Here is a 21,913-nt window from a genome sequence, read left to right as displayed (position 1 = left end):
GTATATATGTAAACTACCTTTCGTCATAATGCGATGAAAAATTCATTATTTGTGCACCTATGGCAGCTATTTCCAAATATAGACCGATCTGAACCATATAGGATACAGATGTCGAAAAGCCTAACATAAGTCAATGGGTAAAATTTCAGCGATTTTGAACAATAAATTCTCATTTTATGGGCCCAAGACCTTAAGTCGGGAGATCGGTCTTTATAGCATATAAAGGGTGATTTTTTTGAGGTTAGGATTTTCATGCATTAGTATTTGACAGATCACGTGGGATTTCAGACATGGTGTCAAAGAGAAAGATGCTCAGTATGCTTTGACATTTCATCATGAATAGACTTACTAACGAGCAACGCTTGCAAATCATTGAATTTTATTACCAAAATCAGTGTTCGGTTCGAAATGTGTTCATTCACCGTAACGTTGCGTCCAACAGCATCTTTGAAAAAATACGGTCCAATGATTCCACCAGCGTACAAACCACACCAAACAGTGCATTTTTCGGGATGCATGGGCAGTTCTTGAACGGCTTCTGGTTGCTCTTCACTCCAAATGCGGCAATTTTGCTTATTTACGTAGCCATTCAACCAGAAATGAGCCCCATCGCTGAACAAAATTTGTCAAAATTTGAACACATTTCGAACTGAACACTGATTTTGGTAATAAAATTCAATGATTTGCAAGCGTTGCTCGTTAGTAAGTCTATTCATGATGAAATGTCAAAGCATACTGAGCATCTTTCTCTTTGACACCATGTCTGAAATCCCACGTGATCTGTCAAATACTAATGCATGAAAATCCTAACTTCAAAAAAATCACCCTTTATATATATATATATATATATATATATATATATATATATATATATATATATATATATATATATATATATATATATATATATATATATTTATATATATATATATATATATATATATATATATATTATATATATATATATATATATATATATATATATATATATATATATATATTTATATATACATATATATATATATATAGCAGCTATATGAGCCATCTTCAAGAAGGATATTGATGGGCCTAAGACAACTCACTGTTCTAAATTTCATAGTCATTTGACAAAAAAAATGCCCCTTTTACAGGAACCGGACCTTAAATCGAGTGATCCGACTATATGGCAGCCAGGGACATAACCTGGATTTTATTTTGGGTGCCAACCCCACATTTTTTCAAAATCGAAATCTTCAGTAATTTGATGATTTTTTTTTCTTTTGTCCTCATTTTAATTTGCTCTCAAACTTGTTTTATGATTTTAAATTGAACAAGTAAGAGAGTGCTAAGTTCGGCCGGCCCGAATCTTATATACCCTCCACCATGGATCGCATTTGTCGAGTTCTATGCGCAGTATCTCTTTTGAGGCAAACAAAGAATATTGAATAAGAACTGCTATGTTATTGGAGCTATATCAAGTTATAGTCCGATTTAGACCATAAATTAATGCCGAACATTGTAGAAGTCAGAAGCCCCCACAGGGCTCAAGAAGCAAAATCGGAAGATAGGTTTATATGGGAGCTGTATGAAGCTATGGATCGATTCAGATCGAAAGTCATGGGAGAAGCCGTTGTACAAAATTTCTGCTAAATCGGATAAGAATTGCGCTCTCTAGAGTCAATATACCAGATCGGTTTATATGGCAGCTATATCAGGTTATGTACCAATTTATGCCATACTTAGCACATTTATTGCAAGTCATAAAAAAAACACCTCATGCAAAATTTCAGCCAAATTGGATAAGAATTGCGCGCTCTGTTGGCTCAAAAAGTCAAGACTCAAGAACGGTTTATATGGCAGCTATATCAAAACATGAAACGATTTGAACTATACTCAGCACAGTTGTTGAAAGTGATACCAAAATACAACGTGCAAAATTTCAAACAAATCGGACGAGAATTGCGCCCTCTATAGGCTCAAGAATTCAAGACACAAGATCGGTGCATATGGCAGCTATATTAAAACATGGACCGATTTGTCCCATTTACAATCCCAACCGACCTACACTAATAAAAAGTATTTCTGCAAAATTTTAAGCGGGTAGTTTTACTCCTTCGAAAGTTAGCGTGTTTTCGACAGACAGACGGACGGACAGGCGGACGGACATTGGTAGATCGACGTAAAATGACATGAAGATGAAGAATACTTTATGGGGTCTCAGACGCATATCTCGAGGTGTTACAAACAAAATGACGAAACTAGTATACCCCATCCTATGGCGGAGGGTATAAAATTTAACCAACTATAAATGTTAAATATTTCCAAAAAATTAATTTTGAAAAATTTTTACTACGAGCCATCTACGTCCTGCTTAAAAAATTTCGCTAATTTCTCCTCCGAGGGATGTTGATATATTCGTCTGCAACACATCCAAATATCCATTTCCGACGCTATGATCAGCGTAAAAATCTAAGACGATATAGCCATGTACGTCCGTCTGTCTGTTTGAAATCACGATACAGTCTTTAACAAGTAAAAAGGCATAAGTTCGGCCGGGCCGAGCTTTTGATACCCCGTACCTCGGGTATATATGTAAACCACCTTTCCTCAAAATCCGGTGAAAAATGCATACCTTATACCCCATAGCAGCTACATCGAAATATTGGGTTGCCTAAAAAGTAATTGCGGATTTTTTAAAAGAAAGTAAATGCAATTTTAATAAAACTTAGAATGAACTTTAATCAAATATACTTTTTTTACACTTTTTTCTAAAGCAAGCTAAAAGTAACAGCTGATAAGTGACAGAAGAAAAAATGGAATTACAGAGTCACAAGCTGTGAAAAAATTTGTCAACGCCGACTATATGAAAAATCCGCAATTACTTTTTGGGCAACCCAATATGTTCCGATTTAGACCAAATGCTAACAAGTACAAGTCATTGTTCATTTGTGTATAACAAAATATTGATCTTATTAGTAGCTATATCTAAAAACAAACCGATCTGAACCATATACGACATGGAGGTCGAAAAGTCTACCATAAGTCACTATGTCAAATTTCAGTAAATTCGGATTTTAAATGCGTCTTTTATGTGGCCAAAAATTTAAACCAAGATATCGGCAGCTATATTCAAATCTGGCCCGTTTTGGGACAATTTGCAGAAAAATGTCGCAGAGCCTAACACAAATCACTGTCCCAAATTTCGGCGAAATCGGATTATAAATGAGCCTTTTATGGCCCCAAAACCTTAAATCGAGAGATCGGTCTATATGGCAGCTACATCCAAATCTGGACCGATCTAAGCCAAATTGTTGAATTATGTCGCAGGGCCCTATACAACTTACTGTCCCGAATTTTGGCGACATCGGACAATAAATGCGCCTTTTATGTGCTCACAAACCTTAAATTGAGAGATCGATCTATATGGCAGCTTTACTCAAATCTGAACCAATCTGAGCCAAATTGAAGAAAAAATCGAAGGTCCTAACACAACTCACTGTCCCGAGTTTTGGCGACATCGGACAATAAATTCGTCTTTTATGGACTCAAAACTTTAAATCGAGAGATCGGTCTGTCTGGCAGCTATATCCAAATCTAGACCGATCTGAGCCAAATTGCAGAAGTATGTCAATGGGCCTAACACAACTCATTTCCCCAAATTTCAGCAATATCGGATAATAAATGTGGCTTTTATGGACGTAAGAACCTAAATCGGCGGATCGGTCTATATAAGGGCTATATGAAGATATGGCCGATATAACCCATCTTCGAACTTAACCTGCTTATGGACAAAAAATAATCTATGCAAAGTTTCAGCTCAATATCTCTATTTTTAAAGGCTGTACCGTGATTTCAACAGACAGACGGACGGACATGTCTAGATCGTCTTAGATTTTTACGCTGATCAAGAATATATATACTTTATAGGATCGGAAATGGATATTTCAATGTGTTGCAAACGGAATGAGAAAATGAATATACCCCCATCCTACGGTGGTGGGTATAAAAAACAGTCCGTCAATTTGGACTAGTATGGCAATAAAGAATGAGTTCATTTGTTAACCGATTCTCTCGAAATTTTGCAAGAAGGAAAACACATTGTATCCTAATGAGATTTTATGAAAAACTTTTATCCACTTTAAGTCTAACAGAAGAATCTTTTTTCATTTGCACAATGCCTGCAGCGCATCACCCTGTAAGAAATTAAACATATTAAAGTATTCATTAAAGTGAGCGAATTGGGTCTTTTCTGCCGCTTGTATATATGATGCATACATATATAGAGACTGTTTAAAATTACCGTCAAGCTTCTGTATCAGTTATTTTTTTGTCACACACATGCGGGGAAATGGCTGAGTACGAAAAATAAAAGAACACTTAAAAGTAATCGTAATTGTAATAAATTGCGGCGAAATTAAATTTATTGTCGTTCTGTTTAAACTCGTAAATTTGTTTATATGTATATTTATTTGCTGTAAGGAGCAGGGAGATCACGAAGAAATTCTGGAATAATTTTGAACTGTAAGCCAGTCGTTTGCAGCATGCCATGCCACACAGTTAAAATACAAGGACAGGGAAGGCAAGACATTAATATTTTGGTGCATAAATATGAATTCGTGGAGCACCAAATGGATGAAACGGACGTTTTAACAACAGAAACCCTACTGAGCGGTAGTGCTCATAATAAAATACCTCAATGTTAAACTCAGCAAGATTTGTAATGCTGAATAAAGGATATATGCATGGACGTGGGAAATGCAGATAAGTTATAGATGGAAATTTTGTACAGAAAGACCTATATGTTTTGGTCTACGCCAAAAGCCCCACCCAAAATGAAAAGTGGACCGATGGTTGTAATATGAGAATCCAATGAATAGTATTTTGGAATAGAATACGAAACATTAATTAAAATATGGGGTCAGGTTTCATGGAAGCCGTTCCGCCCCAACAACCAGCTCGAAATAGGGGTATTCTGGGTCTAAAATGAAATGTTGTTGTTGTTGTAACTGTGTGTTGTGTTCTTAAGTCCGTCTACTAGATTCCAGAAACTCAGCGACTAAGATGGGGTGCGTCCAAAAGGATCTAGGTCTGAGTCGAGTGGGTCTGGCCGGGCAGTTAAACAGGTGACATGGGTCGTGTGATCCCTGGTCACAATGGGGACATTCATCTTGCACTTTGGCATCAATCCTTGCTCTAAAGGAGTTGAAGCTGCTGCATTTGCCTGATCGTAATTGAGCCACAACTACTCTGGTTTGCTGGGGCAGATCAGTTTCTTCAGTTGAAATGGGAGGCCGTCATTTTCCAAGGACCACATTCACCCGGTAGCCATCAACCGCATCTGCTACCGTGTTTGCATGAATGTTGTTTCGACAAGCTTGATCTAGAGGTTCTCTCTTATAGCGCAGAACCTCACGCTCTAGATCACATAGATTTACCTTTGGGCTTTTGGGCGGTGGATAACTATTCAATAGATGATGATTTGGATCTGCGATAGCTGCCCAGAAGGTACTGCTTGGATAGCATTTAGATATGTATTCGCACGGGTAGAATTTTGGCTTCTTGCGGAGGCTGTCCACGTTAGAACTAAAGAGACAGCTCGTCGCAATTCGAAGAGCATCATTCTGATAGATCTGAATATTATATGCATATTAGCTGATGAGACCAAACTGGTGCTGCATAACTTACCACAAGGTAATTAGCTGAAGCTTATCAAATATATTGGCTGCCCAAAAAGTAATTGATTGGAATTGAAAAGGATTTTTTAAAAGAAAGTACATGCATTTTTAATAAAACTTAAAATGAACTTTAATCAAGTATATAATTGCCATTTTGTTCGATAACCTTTTGCCATCTTCCTGGCAAATTTAGTATTCCACGCTCATAGAACTTCTGGCCTTTATCTGCAAAAAACTGAACCAAGTGCGATTTTATAGCCTCATCATTGCCGAAAGTTTTACCATTTAAGGAGTTCTGTAAAGATCGAAATAAATGGTAGTCTGATGGTGTCCTGGTGGAATATGACACCTTTACGATTGACCAATTCTGGTCACTTCTCCTTGATGTCTGTATTCAATTTGTCCAATTGTTGACAGTAAACATCCGAATTAATTGTTTGGTTCCTTGGAAGCAGCTCAAAATATACCAGACCCTTCCACTCCCAGCAAACAGACAGCATAACCTTCTTTTGGTGGATATCAGCCTTTGAAGTGGTTTGAGCTGGTTCACCATGCTTGGACCATGATTGTTTTCGACTAACGTTGTTGTAAACAATCCATTTTTCATCTCCAGTTATGATTCGTTTTAAAAACGGATCGAATTCATTGCGTTTAAGGAGCATATCACAAGCGTTGATTCGGTTTGTTAAATGAATTTCTTTCAATACATGTGGTACCCAAATATCAAGTTTTTCACCAGTTCAAGACTTTTTATGTGATAATGAACGGTTGATTTTGGTATATTTAACTTCTCTCCTATCTCACGCTAAGTTGCATGACGATCCAATTCGATTAATGCTTTGATTTGGTAATCATCAACTTCATTTGGCCGACCTGAACGTGGCTCATCTTTAGGTGAAAAATCTCCAGAACGGAATTTGCGAAACCAATTTTAACACTGTCTTCTTTTTACGGCTTTATCACCATACCCACCTCGTAACTTTTTAGCAACCTGCTCCGCGTTTTTTCCTTTACGGAAATAATAAAGTAAAATATGACGAAAATGCTCTTTTGTGGGCTCCATATTAAAATTGACGCCAAACAAACATATGTAAACAAAATTTCGCGCACTTTTTTCTAAAGCAAGCTAAAAGTAACAGCTGATAACTGACAGAAGAAAAAATGCAATTACAGAGTCACAAGCCGTTGAAAAAATTTGTCAACGCCGACTATAGGAAAAATCCGCAATTACTTTTTGGGCAACCCAATACTTTTTTAGTCTATAGGGAGGTTAAGATCGAAGATGGGTTATATCGGACTATCTCCTGATATAGCCGCCATATAGATCGATCTACCGATTTAGAGTTTTAGGTCCATTAAAGACACGTTAAAGGGGTAATTTTATAAGAGCTACAGGAAAGTCTCAAAAAAAAAAAAAAAAAAAACAATTAAGAGCGTGTTAAGTTCGGCCGGGACGAATCTTATATACCCTCCATTATGGGTCGCATTTGTCGAGTTCTATGCGCGGTATCTTCTTTTAGGCAAACAAAGAATATTTAATAAGAACTGTTTTATGTTATATGATCGGTTGTATTAAGCTACAAACCGATTCAGACCATATTACACACGTATGTTGAGGGTCATAAGAGAAGCCGTTGTACAAAATTTGTGCCAAATCGAATGAGAATTGCGCCCTCTAGAGGCTCAAGAAGTCAAGATGCCAGATCGGTTTAAATGGGAGCTATATCAGGTTATGTACCGATGTGCGATTTACTTAGCACAGTTATTGGAAGTCATAATAAAACACCTCAAGCAAAATTTCAGCCAAATTGGAGGAGAATTACGCACTCTAGAAGCTCAAGAAGTTAAAACCCAAGACCGGTTTTTTATAGCAGCTATATTAAAACATGGACCGATTTAAACCATATTTAGCGCAGTTGTTGGAAGTGATACAAAAACACCACGTGCAAAATTTCAGTCAAATCGGACGAGAATTGCGCCCTCTAGAGTCTTAAGAAGTCAATACAGAAGATTGGCTTATATGGCAGCTATATCAAAACATAGACCGATTTAGCTCATTTACAGTACCAGCCGACCTACACTAACAAAAAGTATTTGTGCAAAATTTCAAGCGGCTAGACTTTACTCCTTTGAAAGTTAGCGTGCTTTCGACAGACAGACAGACCGACGGTCGGACATGGCTAGAACGACTTATAATGACCTGACACTCAATAATATATATACTTTATGGGGTCTCAGACGCATATTTCGAGATGTTACAAACAGAATGACGAAATTAGTATATCCATATCCTATGGTGGAGGGTTACAAAACATAAAATTCAGAAAAATACAGAATGCATAATGCACGAATTATTTATTTGAATCGATAGGACAGTCCATATAATTTAACGTTTGAAGATAGTTTCATGTTGCAAATATTGACCGTGACTGCGCCTCAAATGGTCCATCCGCTTAGTCCAATTTTTGCATACTCTTTCCAACATTTCGGCCGGTATCTCCAGAATAAATGCTTCAATGTTGTCTTCCAATGCGTCAATTGAAGGGGGCTTGTCTGTAAAGACATGAGCTTTAACATAGCCCCAAAAAATCGTCTAAAAGCCGCCTAGATCGTTAACATAGTCGGAAGAGCGGTTTATATGGGAGCTATATCACATTATAGACGGATTAGAACTGTACTTTGCAAAATTGTTGGAATTCTTAACAGAACACTGCATGCAAAATTTCAGACAAATCGGACAAAAATTACGGCTTGTATGGACTCATAAATCAAATCGGGATATCGGTTTATATGGGAGCTATATCAGATTATAGACCGAGTTGGACCGTACTTGGCACAATTGTCGAAAGTCTTAACAGATCTCTACATGGAAAATGTCAGCCAAATCGGACAAAAATTGGGGCATGTAAGGGTTCACGAAGTTAAATCGGGAGATCGGTTTATATTTGAGCTATATCTAAATCTGAACCGATATGCTCCATTTGCAATCCCCAACGATCTTTGAATCTATGAAATTCAACAGCAATGCCGGGGGTGGTAAGGCCACTCCCCCGTCAAAATTCATGTGACTCGGTTTGCAAATGACCACGATATTGCAATGTTAGACCAAATCGGACGAATATATATGAAAGCTATATCCAAATCTGAACCGATTTCGACCAAAATCCGCACGTTCTGTGGTAGTCGTTGAGGAAAGTGTGGTGCAAAGGTTTGACAAGATCGGTTGAAAATGTGACTGCAAAGGCTCTTGAAGTGAAAATCGGGCGTAATATTTATGGGACCTATATTTAAAACAGACTGAACCGATTTCTATCAAGTTCAGATTCATAAGAGATTCCCTTGCGTCAAATTTCGTGAGAATTTATTAACAAATGACGATACTATTGCAGTATTAGTCCAAATCAGACGAACATGTATGTGGGAGCTTTATCCAAAACTGAACCAATAGGTCAAAAAAGATGCCCGTGCCTAATTTAAAGACGATGGGATGAAAATAGCGAAGTGTTATTTGTATAAAAATTAGCTAAATCGAATCAGGAAATGATTCTGAGTCGATCGGTATTCTTATCAATGGGTCTAATTCTCTCCCTTCTGGGTGTTACAAACAAATTCAATATAATAACGTGTCACAAGTTAGAATAATCTGTACCACAGTAGTTGTGTAGGGTATAAAGAGGGTGAAAAATGTTCCACCAATTTCTTAAGTACGCAAAAAAATTCCACCTTTCGACAGACAGGGCTAGATCGACATTACGATCGTAAATTTATAACATTGTGGGGTCTTGAACCAATATGTTATAAGGTATGAGGTGTTTCAATCGGAATGACAAAGTTATTATCCTAAGGTAAAGGAAATAAAAATGTGAGTTAAATTTAAAATTCTCATTAAAGAAGTTGTATGCGAAGAGCATTTAAAAAAGTTTGTATCATTTTTCTTTTTTTTTTTTTCTTCTTCTAGTCCAAAATTTCGTTTTATTTTTGTCTTGTCCCATGAGACCTCATCTTGTACCCGTTATCCCTTTCAATGTTGATGATGTTCTTCCCTTTACCAGCACAATGCTCAATTTTTAGTGTTTTGTAGCTATTTTTGCACCCGTGTTTTTTCTTTTGTTATCAGAATTGTAATCTTTTTATTGGTACCCAAAAATGTTAGGGTAGCAGCCATTTTGTGTGGTACAACAACCCATTGGCTAATTACAGTGCAAAGTTGCTGGCAAATTGCTATTTGACCGACACTGAAAAAATAGAGATTTAATTGAATTTGTTGCAATCGTTTGGTAATGTAGTGGAAGTAACCCCTTTACTTTCGTTTTGAGTTGGGCAATAATTGCCTGGGTACCAGTCAGTGATTGTGTGTGATGGGTAAGGGCTTCGTTGAAAGAATGAAATTAGTTTAAGGTCAGTCAACCTCTTGTGATATCCTGCGAATCATACACATGCACGCCTACGCTTCGATTGTAACCAGGCTATTCATTTTGTCATTGTGGTTAAAAGACATCAATGATGCTAAGCATCAGTGATGGGTTTCGATGTTACGAATGTAGTGCTCCAACTCATCGAAATGAGTAGGCGAATGGTTGGTAATGTCTTTGCTTGCATTGCAATTTGGGTTGCCATAAGTTGATATTCTTTTGCATATATGCATTAAACTGTTGATTTTCTCTGCATAATAGCAAATAGTGGGGCAGGGTATTATAACTAAGTGGACTTGTTTGTAAAACCAAAATGGTGAAGATATATACTCATTGCTATGTACATCGATAAACTTATTACCTGTCTGTCTTTCAATGCCAATTTATGTGCAATACTCGTATGTACATTGAAAAGGATGTTTAAATTTTTAGGGCCGATGTTGAGTATGACCTAAATACACGTTCAGTTTTTATTTTTGCATTTCTTTGACTTTTTCCAATTTCAGATCAACTCAATTCGAACCACGAAGAGATACACATGCTCTTAAAATTTAATCATTCTTTGCAATGTTCATATTACTATTTTCAAACTTGGTACTGCAATATTTGTGGTCTTCACAGATAAAAATAATATTGAAAAACAACAAATTTTATTGAGAAAACGACGACCAAGTGTGTTAATTTTAGTACTACAACGACCCAAAATTTGTTGTTGAAAGACACTCTTTGCAAGCAAACATGTACAAAACCAACAACAACAATATTATTCATAAGCAAAACAAAAAGTCATTATATCGGCGATGACCAGCGCTATACGGTAGCGTTGATGGCAAGTCACACCTATTGTTATTTTTTTTTTTTGTTTCAGTCGTTGCTGAGAAGTAAACGAATGAACATAAAAGCCCTATTTATTACCCGATTTCACTGAAATTTTAAGCAATGGGTAGTTCTAGGTCTCCCGTCGTCCGCCCCAAATATGGTGGTTGGATCGGACTATTTTTAGATATAGCTGCCATATAGACCGATCTCCCGATAAAGGGTCAAAAACCCATTAAAGAATTATTTTATTATTCCTTAATTTATTTCACTGAAAATTTTTCAGTGAAATAATCACTGAAATTTCAAACAGTGAGTAGTTTTAGGCCACCCGCCATCCGACCCAAATATGAAGTAGGACCATATTTAGTTATAACTGTCATATAGGCCGATATGCCGGTTTAGTGTCTGAAGCTCATAAAAGCTTTATTTATTTTCCGATTTTGTTGAAATTTGAAAAACAAAATTCAACAGTGACTAATATTTATAAGACCACTCAATGTCCGTGCCGAATTTGAGTGCTTAAGTTATCCAATTTTCATCGGATTGACGAAAGGGGGTTTACATATAAACCCGAGATGGTGGGAAACCAAATTCTTCCCGGCCGAACTTAATGCCTTTTTACTTGTTGTATCGAAGTAGATGCGTAAAAGAATGCGTATGAAACTTCGTCCAAATCTGTGCAAAATTGTATTTACTAGGACCTGACCTGCGCCTCGGAGGTTTAAACTCATGATCTCACGTTTGGTAGTTTTGCAGGCATCCTGCAGCCCAACGACGAGCAATATAGGTGCCGCATGCTTTTTCGCTCAGCTGTTTATGCTGTTTTTTATTCAAAGCAGCTGGGGCAATAGTTCGCGGACATCGTGTTATCGCTTTCCATTAGACTAATAATGGTGAATTAATGAGAAATAATGGTGAATTAATGAGAAATCAATTTGTTTCTTCCCGAAACCAATTTTTGTAAATTTGCCAGCAAACATTGTTACGTTCAAGTTACAACGATTTTCAAGGACACGTTTGCTCTGCACATCGTAGTCAATCAAATATTTTAAACAAAATGTATCAAAAAGTTTTTAAGCTTAAGTTAAACCACAAGTAAAAAATCAAATTAGAAATTAAGGTTTATAACGTATTTTGGCATTGTTCGCATTGCCTTATCCTACCTACGTCATCTTCCTTATCATAAAATAACTTTATAAGTATTACTGGACAGTAATAAGTGTCTCAATGAAAATCAATTTCAAACAAGTAAAAAGGCGTTAAGTTCGGCCGGGCCGAACTTTGGATACCCAACACCTCGGGTATATATGTAAACCACCTTTCATCAACATTCGGTGAAAATTTCATTTTCATTCAATTCGGTGTCCCATATAAGTTATATCAATATATGTTCCGATTTGGACCAAATACTAATAAGTACAATAGCAATATCTAACAAGTAAAAGCGTGCTAAGTTCGGCCGGGCCGAATCTTATATACCCTCCACCATGGATCGCATTTGTCGAGTTCTTTTCCCGGCATCTCTTTTTAGACAAAAAAGGATATAAGAAAAAAATTGCTCTGCTATTAAAACGATATCAAGATATGGTCCGGTTCGGACGACAATTAAATTATATGTTGGAGACCTGTGTAAAATTTCAGCCAATTCGTATAAGAATTGCGCCCATTGGGGCTCACGAAGTAAAATAGAGAGAACGATTTATATGGGATCTGTATCGGGTTATAGACCGATTCAGACCATAATAAACACGTTTGTTGATGGTCATGAGAGGATCCGTCGTACAAATTTCAAGCATATGGGATAATAATTGCGACCTCTAGGGGTCAAGAAGTCAAGATCCCAGATCGGTTTATATGGCAGCTATATCAGGTTATGAACCGATTTGAACCTTATTTGACACAGTTGTTGAAAGTAAAAATAAAATACGTCATGCAAAATTTCAGCCAAATCGGATAGGAAATGCGCCCTCTAGAAGCTCAAGAAGTCAAATCCCCAGATCTGTTTATATGACAACTATATCAGGTTATGAACCGATTTCAACCATACTTGGCACAGTTGTTGGATATCATAACGAAATACTTCATGCAAAAATCCATTCAAATCGGATAAGAATTGTGCCCTCTAGAGGCTCAAGAAGTCAAGACCCAAGATCGGTTCATATGGCAGCTATATCAGGTTATAGACCGATTTGAACCATATTTGGCACAGTTGTTGGGTATCATAACGAAACACGTCGTGCAAAATTTCATTCCAATCGGATAAGAATTGCGCCCTCTAGAGGCTCAAGAAGTCAAGACCCAAGATCGGTTTATATGGCAACTATATCCGGTTATAGACGGATTTGAACCATACTTGGCACAGTTGTTGGATATAATAACAAAACACGTGGTGCAAAATTTCATTTCAATCGGATAAGAATTGCGCACTCTAGAGGCTCAAAAAGTCAAGACCCAAGATCGGTTTATATGGCAGCAATATCAGGTTATGGACCGATTTGAACCATACTTGGCACAGTTGTTGGATATCATAACAAAACACGTCGTGCAAAATTTCATTCTGATCGGATAAGAATTGCGCACGCTAGAGGCTCAAGAAGTCAAGACCCAAGGTCGGTTTATATGGCAGCTATATCAGGTTATGGACCGATTTGAACCATACTTGGCACAGTTATTGGATATCATAACAAAACACGTTGTGCAAAATTTTATTCCAATCGGATAAGAATTGCGCACTCTAGAGGCTCAAGAAGTCAAGACCCAAGATCGGTTTATATGGCAGCTATATCAAAACATGGACCGATATGGCCCATTTACAATACCAACCGACCTACACTAATAAGAAGTATTTGTGCAAAATTTCAAGCGGCTATCTTTACTCCTTCGGAAGTTAGCGTGCTTTCGACAGACAGACGGACGGACGGACGGACGGACGGACGGACGGACGGACGGACAGACGGACGGACATGGCTAGATCGACATAAAATTTCGCGACGATCAAGAATATATATACTTTATGGGGTCTCAGACGAATATTTCGAGTAGTTACAAACAGAATGACGAAATTAGTATACCCCCCATCTTATGGTGGAGGGTATAAAAATAAACCAGTCTGAACCATATACGACACGGATGTCGAAAAGCCTAAATTAAGTTACTGTGTCAAGTGTGTGTGTTCAGTGAAATCGGATTATAAATGCGCTTTTTATGGGGCCAAGATATTAAATCGAGATATCGGTCTACATGACAGCTATATCCAAATCGGGACCGATTTGGGCCAAGTTGTTAAGTTGTATGTCAAGGAGCTTAACTTAACTCACTGTCCCAAATTTCGGCGTCATCGGACAATAAATGAGCATTTTATGGGCCCAAAACCATAAATCAAGAAATCAGTCTATATGGCAGGTATATCCAAATATGGACAGATCTGGGCCAAATTGAAGAAAGATGCCGAAGGGCCTAACACAACTCACTGTCCGAAATTTCAGCAAAATCGGCTAATAAATGTGGCTTTTATGGGCCACATAAACACCTTAAATCGGAGGATCGATCTATATGGCAGCTATATCCAAATCTTGACCGATCTGGGCCAAATTGACGAAGGATGTTGAGAGGCCTAACGCAACTCACTGTCCCGAATTTCATTAAAATCGAATAATAAATGTGGCTTTTGTGGGCCTAAGACTTTAAATCGGAAGATCGGTCTATATGGGAGCTATATTTAAATCTGCACCGATCTGAGCCAAATTGACAAATGATATCAACACAACTCACTGTCCCAAATTTCAGCGAAATCGGATAAAAATGTGGCTTTTATGGGCCTAAGACCCTAAATCTTAGGGTCGGTCTATATGCAGCTATATCCAAATCTGGACCGATCTAGGCCAAATTGACGAAGAATGTTGAAGGGTCTAACACAAATTCCTGTCCCAAATTTCAGCAAAATCGGATAATAAATGTGATTTTTATGGGCCTAAGACCCTAAATCGGCGGATCGGTCTATATGGGGGCTATATCAAGATATATTCCGATATAGCCCATCTTTGAACTTAACCTGCTTATGGACACAAAAAGAATCTGTGCAAAATTTCAGCTCAATATCTCTATTTTTAAAGACTGTAGCGTAATTTAAACAGACAGACGGACGGACATGTCTAGATCGTCTTAGATTTTTAAGCTGATCAAGAATATACAGGGTGGCTGATGAATATTGCTACAATGATGAATATTGCTACATTTTTTTTTCGGTGTATGGAATACATTTTTCTTTTATTCATGTTAAATTAAATTATTAAATTAATTATTAAATTATTATTAATTAAATTAATTAATTAATTAATTAAATTAATTATTAAATTATTATTATTAAATAGAAAAAAAGTTATTACATTTTTTTTTGGTAGCGGCTTTCATCAGCCACCCTGTATATATGCTTTATGGATATTTTCATGTTTTGCAAACGGAATGACAAAATGAATATACCCCCATCCTTCGGTGGTGGGTATAAAAAAAGAATCGGTACAAAGTTTCAGCCCAATATCTCTACCTTTAAAGAGTGTACCATGATTTCAACAGACAGACGGACGGACATGGCTAGATGGTCTTAGATTTTTACGCTGATCCAGAATATATATGCCTTATAGGATCGAAAATTGCGATGTGTTGGAAACGGAATGACAAAATGAATATACCCCCATTTTTCTGTGGTGGGTATAAGAAGTAAAAGCGTGCTAAGTTCGGCCGGGTTTAATCTGGGGTTCTGCTAAAAATGTATACAAAATAAACTAAGGTGTAGGGCATAATTTTATTCTACATACCAAATTTATGTCAAACCAGCAAAAATTAAATCTTTTACGAACCGAATATGTATGGTCGAAAGACTGGTTAAAAAGGGAGCTATATCAGGTGATATACTGATTTTGGCCGTACTTGGCACAGTTGTTGAAAATCATGACAAAACACTACGTACAAAATTTCAGCCGAATCGAACAAATTTGCGGCTTCCAGGGACTCAAGAAGTCAATCGTGAGATCGGTTTATATGGGAGCTATATCACTTTATAGACCGATTTAGACCGTACTGGGCGCAGTTGTTGGAAGTCGTAACAAAATACAATGTACAAAATTTCAGCCAAATCGGATGAAAATTGTGGCTTCCAGAGGCTCAAGAATTCAAATCGGGAGATTGGTTTTCATGGGAGCTATATCTAAATCTGAAACGATATGGCCTATTTGCAATCCCCAACGACCCACATTGATACTTAGTGACTGCGCAAAATTTCAAGCGGTTAGCTTTACGCGTTCGACTTCTATTGTGATTTCGACAGACGGACGGACGGACATGGCCAGATCGATTAAGAACGAGAATAAGAAGGGACCAGAATCCGTGGATAGTCCACTGGCTCCACAGGAACGTGATTAATCCAATACGCCCCAGTAGTTTGGTAGACTTAGGTTAGAGTTAGGTTGAAAAGAGGGTGCAGGTAATAATCCGCCACTATGGACATGGATTATGGACTAAATACATAAAAAGTAACCTCGGTGGACTTAATTTATTTACTCTAATTGGCTTTGACTGAGCATTTGATCCTCTAGCCGAACATAGAATAGAGTTCCAGCGCCTCGATCTTCTGCGCTCAGTCTAAAATCTTTGATACCAAGTAGCGAGGTGTCTCCCACCACTTGTTCTTTCCATCGGGCTTTTGGTCTTCCCGGTTTGTGTTTAGCACCGTGTTTGCCTTCAAAAGACTTTTGTGCTGGAGCTTCTTCATACATTGTGACAACATGAACTAGCCAACGTAGCCGCTGTATTTTGATACGTGTAACTATGCTCTCGTCATCATACATCTCGTGATTCATACAACGCCTATATTCTCCATTAAGGCAAACTGGTCCACATGTATAACGAATAATCTTTTTCTCAAATACTCCAAGCGCTGCCTCATATGCTTTCTCAAGTACCTATGCTTTAGAACCATAAAACAACATGGGTAGTATCAGTGTTTTGAATAGTGTAATCTTCGTCTGTCGAGAGGTGGCCTAGTTTCTAAACTGCTGACTGAATCCAAAGAAGAATCTGTTTGCCAGTATTAATTTTCGATTTATCTCAAAACTGGTGTCATTCGTTCCGGTTACGGCGGTGCCAAGGTAAATAATGTTGCTAACTATCTCAAAAATATGGCTCCCAACTTTCTCCATTTTCTTTATCTGCTCGGTTATACAAGGCATTTGGGACTTGAAACCATCCATTTCATCTTATATCCATTTGCTACCAGACCCATTTTCACTAACCCTCTTTGGATTCTTTAGATGGATGCAGTTACTACTTCCGGTGACCGACCTATGATGGGTGCCATATCAATTCACATCTGGATTTCGTATAATCTTCTCCAGTTGGATATTAAAGAGATCACACGATAGGCTGTCTAATTGTCTGAAACCTCATTTGGTATTGAATGGTTCGGAGAGATTCTTATTGAAGAACGCGTATCAGCAAGTGTCATCCTCCAGAGTCTTATTAATTTTGCAGGGATACCAAACTCAGACATGGCTTGAAATACCATTGGACGTAAAGGGGTATCGAAAGCGGCTTTGTAGTCAACAATGATATGGTAGGTGTTGATTTGTCCTTCTCGGGTCTTTTCCAGGATTTGGCGCAGTGTGAATATCCGGTCTAGGGTGTATTTACCAGGTCTAAAGCCGCATTGATAGGGCCAATTATCTTATTGACTTTAGGTTTTAATCTTTCACACAGTACACTCGAGAGTATCTTGAATGCGATGGGATGGAGACTTATTATTCTGCAGTTGGTACATTCCATCTTTTCTCCTTTCTTGTGTACGGGACATAGAATTCTGAGGTTCCAATCATGGGGTATGCGTTCTACTAGCCAGATTGTGGAGATAAGCTGATGCATATGCCAATTAAAGAAAGTTAAGTATACCCCTCATCCGGGTAACCCGTCGGCTCCTGCTGTCTTGTTATTCTTCCGTCGGGTCACTGCTACTTGGACCTCATTCTGACTAGAAGGTTAACATTCTATACCATCATCATTGATTGGTTCTGCGGTATCCTCTTCGCCGCTATTGTAGGACACTAGCAGTTTGGTAAAATATTCTTCCCATATGCTCAGCATGCTATATTTGTCAGTTACCAGATTTCCTTCTTTGTCTTTGCTAGAGGATGTGCCTGCACCAAAGCCATCGGTTTGATGTTTAATTCTTTGGTAGAATTTCCGAATTTCATTCTGACTCCTGTACATCTCAATTCGCTTACACTCACGTTTTTCTATTTCCTTTTTGTTTCTACGGAATAGACGGTTTCTTCTCTCTCCCGATACCTCTCCTTCATCTGACGTGTTGCTACTGATTGTAGGGTTGCTCTATATGCCGCATTCTTGGCTTCAGTAGCATCTTGACACTCTTGGTCGTACCATGGGTTTCTTGGAGGAGGCTTCCGCTACCCAAGTACTGGTTTTGCGGTATTTTTCATGGAGTGGGAAATGGCCCATATATCATCGGAACAATGAGTGCTTTCATCAAGCAGTTGGGTCAGTCGAGTGGATGAATGCCTCTATAACAACGTTATCAATTTGGTTCCTCGTGTTTTGAACGGGTGACAGCCATGTGGCTTTATGAATATTTTTATGTTGAAATCTGGTGCTACTAAGCACCATGTTTTTTGCCGCGGCGAAATCTATCAGCCTCAACCCATTACTGGACGTTATCTCGTGGAGGCTAAACTTTCCGACTGTTGGGCCAAAAATGTCTGCCTTCCGTATCTTCGCATTAAAATCTCCCGGAACGATTAAAATATCATGGGCGGGGCAGCGGTCATATTCTCTCCCTAGATGCTCGTAGAAAATATCCTTGGTCTTGTCTTCCGTCGGGGCATGGACACAAATAAGTCTGATGTTGAAGAATTTGGCTTTTATGCGGATTGTGGCCAGCATCTCATCCACCGGAGTTAAGCTGAAGACAAGGTGTTTCAGTCTCCGACTGACCACAAATCCACAGCCAAATTCATGTCTCGTGTTATGGCAATTATAGTAGAGTTCATCACCGTTTGGTGTTGTAGTGACGCCATTCCCAGTCCATCGCACCTTAAGTAAGGCGATAATATCTGCCTATTTGGTGGACTGCGGTGGAGGAAAAGATAGTACAACAGGCTCAGAGAACATGTTATCTTGGCATAGACGGAGCGATGAGGACCACGCCCACTGGGGCACTGGAGATTAAGATTCAGATTAAGTGTGAGGCAGCCATTGCGGCTATGAGACTTAAGGCTATGGGAGAATGGATATAGGAAAGGATCAGATCATGACATCGCGGTATATTCGAGGCGAAGATAGGAAACCTGGAAGGAATGAAAGAGGTTTCCGTTCGAATACCTGAGATGACACTTGAGGTCGGCACAGGCTTGTATTGGCGGAAAATCATGTTACACTGATGGATCAAAGTTAGAGAACAGAATGGTCTTCATTAAGAGTCTAGAAATTGAGTTCTATTTTCGACTACCTGACCATAATACGGTCCTGCAGGCGTAGATCCGGGCGATCACGGAATGCCTGAAGTGGTATATTGCTAATGCTAGGACGTCGAGTGTTAAAAGCTTTACGGACAGTAATCTGGTCATAAGGACAATAACATCCAGGAGGACGGTAAAGTCACAAACAGTCTTGCAGTGTAAGAAGGAGATTAACGCCTTTTGTGAGGACGGCAAGATTCGCAAAGTTTGGTTGCCGGGCCATAACGGAGTATGGGGAAATGAAAGGGCAGACGATTTGGCGGTGAAGATCAGAGGTATCATAACGGGACACAAAGGACTACGATCTCACAAATGTAAAATAGGTGCGGCAGGTAATAGCATGTGTAGGGCATGCGGGGAAGATGATGAGACGTTGGATCATTTCCTTTGTCATTGCCCGGCTTTCACGTCCAACATATACCGGCACTTAGGTGGAGACACAATATTGGACATGAACCAACCTAGGAGAGTGGTACTGAAAACAATTAAGGATTTTGTAAGTAGCACGGAATTCCCGACTTAAATTTTCTTTTTCTAGTTTACTTTTTAGTATTTAGACCGCACAACAAGGCGATTACCGGCTTAGATGTATGTATGTCTATAGTGGCAGGGGGTGGATTTATATCCGTACCCTCTTTTCAACCAAACCTAACCTAGTTAATCCAGATAAGAACTTTTTAGTTCGCCATTTTTATCAATAACAAGTAAGAGCGTGCTAATTTCGGCCGGGCCGAATCTTATAAACCCCCCACGATTGATCGCATTTGTCGAGTTCTATGCGCAGTATCTCTTTTTAGGCAAACAAAGAATATTCAATAAGAATATGTTATTGTGTAATATTTCAGTTCATTCGGATAAGAATTGCGCCTTGTAGGGGCTCAAGAAGCAAAATCGGGAGATCGGTTTATATGGGGGCTGTATCAAGTTATTGATCGATTCAGACCATATTAGACACGTATGTTGAAGGCCATGAGAGATGCCGTTCTACAAAATTTCAGCCAAATAGGACAATAACTACGCGCTCTAGAGGCTCAAGAAGTAAAGATCCCAGATCGGTTTCTATGGCAGCTATATCAGGTTATGTAGCGATGTGAGCCATACTTACCACAGTTATTGGAAGTCATAATAGAATACCTCATGGAAAGTTTCAGCTAAATCGGATGAGAATTGCGTACCCTATTGGCTCAAGAAGTCAAGATCCAAGATTTGTTTATATGACGGCTATACCAGATTATGAACCGATTTGAATCATACTCAACACAGTTGTTGGAAGTGAGACCAGAACATAACGTGCAAAATTTCAGTCAAATCGGATAAGAATTGCGTCCTCTAGAGGCTCAAGAAACCAAGACCCAAGATCGGTTTATATAGCAGCTGTATCAAAACATGAACCGATTTGGCACATTTACAATCCCAGCCGACCTACACTAACAAAAAGTATTTTTGCAAAATTTCAAGCAGCTAGCTTAACTTCTTCGAAAGATAGCGTGCTTTCGACAGACAGACGGACGGACGGACAGGCTGATGGACGTACGGACAGACAGATGGACGGACGGGCAGTCGGACGGACGGACAGACGGACGGACAGACGGACGGACAGGCGGGCGGACAGACGGACTAGATCGACTTAAAATGACATGACGATCAAGAAATGTTACAAACCGAATGACGAAATTAATACACCCCCATCCTATGGTGGAGGATATAGAAAAATTATTCAAAGCAGAATAAGTAAACATAGTTTCTCATGAATGCTTCTCCAGAGTGTCTATATTCTTCGATAACTATCTGGCAGCCCTATTTGCGGTAAGAGACGACAATTTCCCTATACCTATTCTCTGAAGAAGTTTGTCATGTCATTGTGTTCTCCCCCATTTCCGGTTTCCGGTTGTGTTAGATCTCATGCACATTATTGTCGTCGTTTCATATTCCTGGCATTGTCGAGAAGATGTCTCGTAAGGGCTTTAGCTCTTCGACTCCAGTTGGCTCGTTGATTGGGGATAGGGACAGGGACAGAGGGATACCCATTTTATGTTTTATCTTACTCTTTGGAGATTGCAGACTGCTGTCAGTGTGCCGGTGTTATATTGCATCGCTTCTCCTGTTGAAATGTTTTTGTATGTGTTGGTAATAGCGATCAGAAGTGAAAATGAGCTTTTTTCTGTTAAATTTCAATGCTTTCTTTTCTTTGATGTTTTCGGTCTATATATCTGTCCGGCTGTCTGTCTGTGTGTCTGCTGTTTGATAGCTAGTTGGAAATGATTACAATCACTCCTTTCGTTGATTTCACTGCCGTTTCAGTAGTCATCCTTTTAATTTTTTGCTTTTGTTTTTGGGCTTGTAATTACATTTTAAGCACCAAGTTTGTTTTCCTTGTTTAAGTTGTTAAAGCCTGCTTGCCTGCCTTAACAAAGCTCCATGGCGTAACGAAAAAAAATATTGGTTTTGGTTTTTTTTGTTAATTTATTTAAGTGTTAATCTTCTGTGGTAAATTTTTTACATGCAG

This window comes from Stomoxys calcitrans, chromosome 2, assembly GCF_963082655.1.
Source record: "Stomoxys calcitrans chromosome 2, idStoCalc2.1, whole genome shotgun sequence".
NCBI classification, from domain to species: Eukaryota; Metazoa; Arthropoda; class Insecta; order Diptera; family Muscidae; genus Stomoxys; species Stomoxys calcitrans.
Note: the sequence above shows the minus strand (reverse complement) of the source record.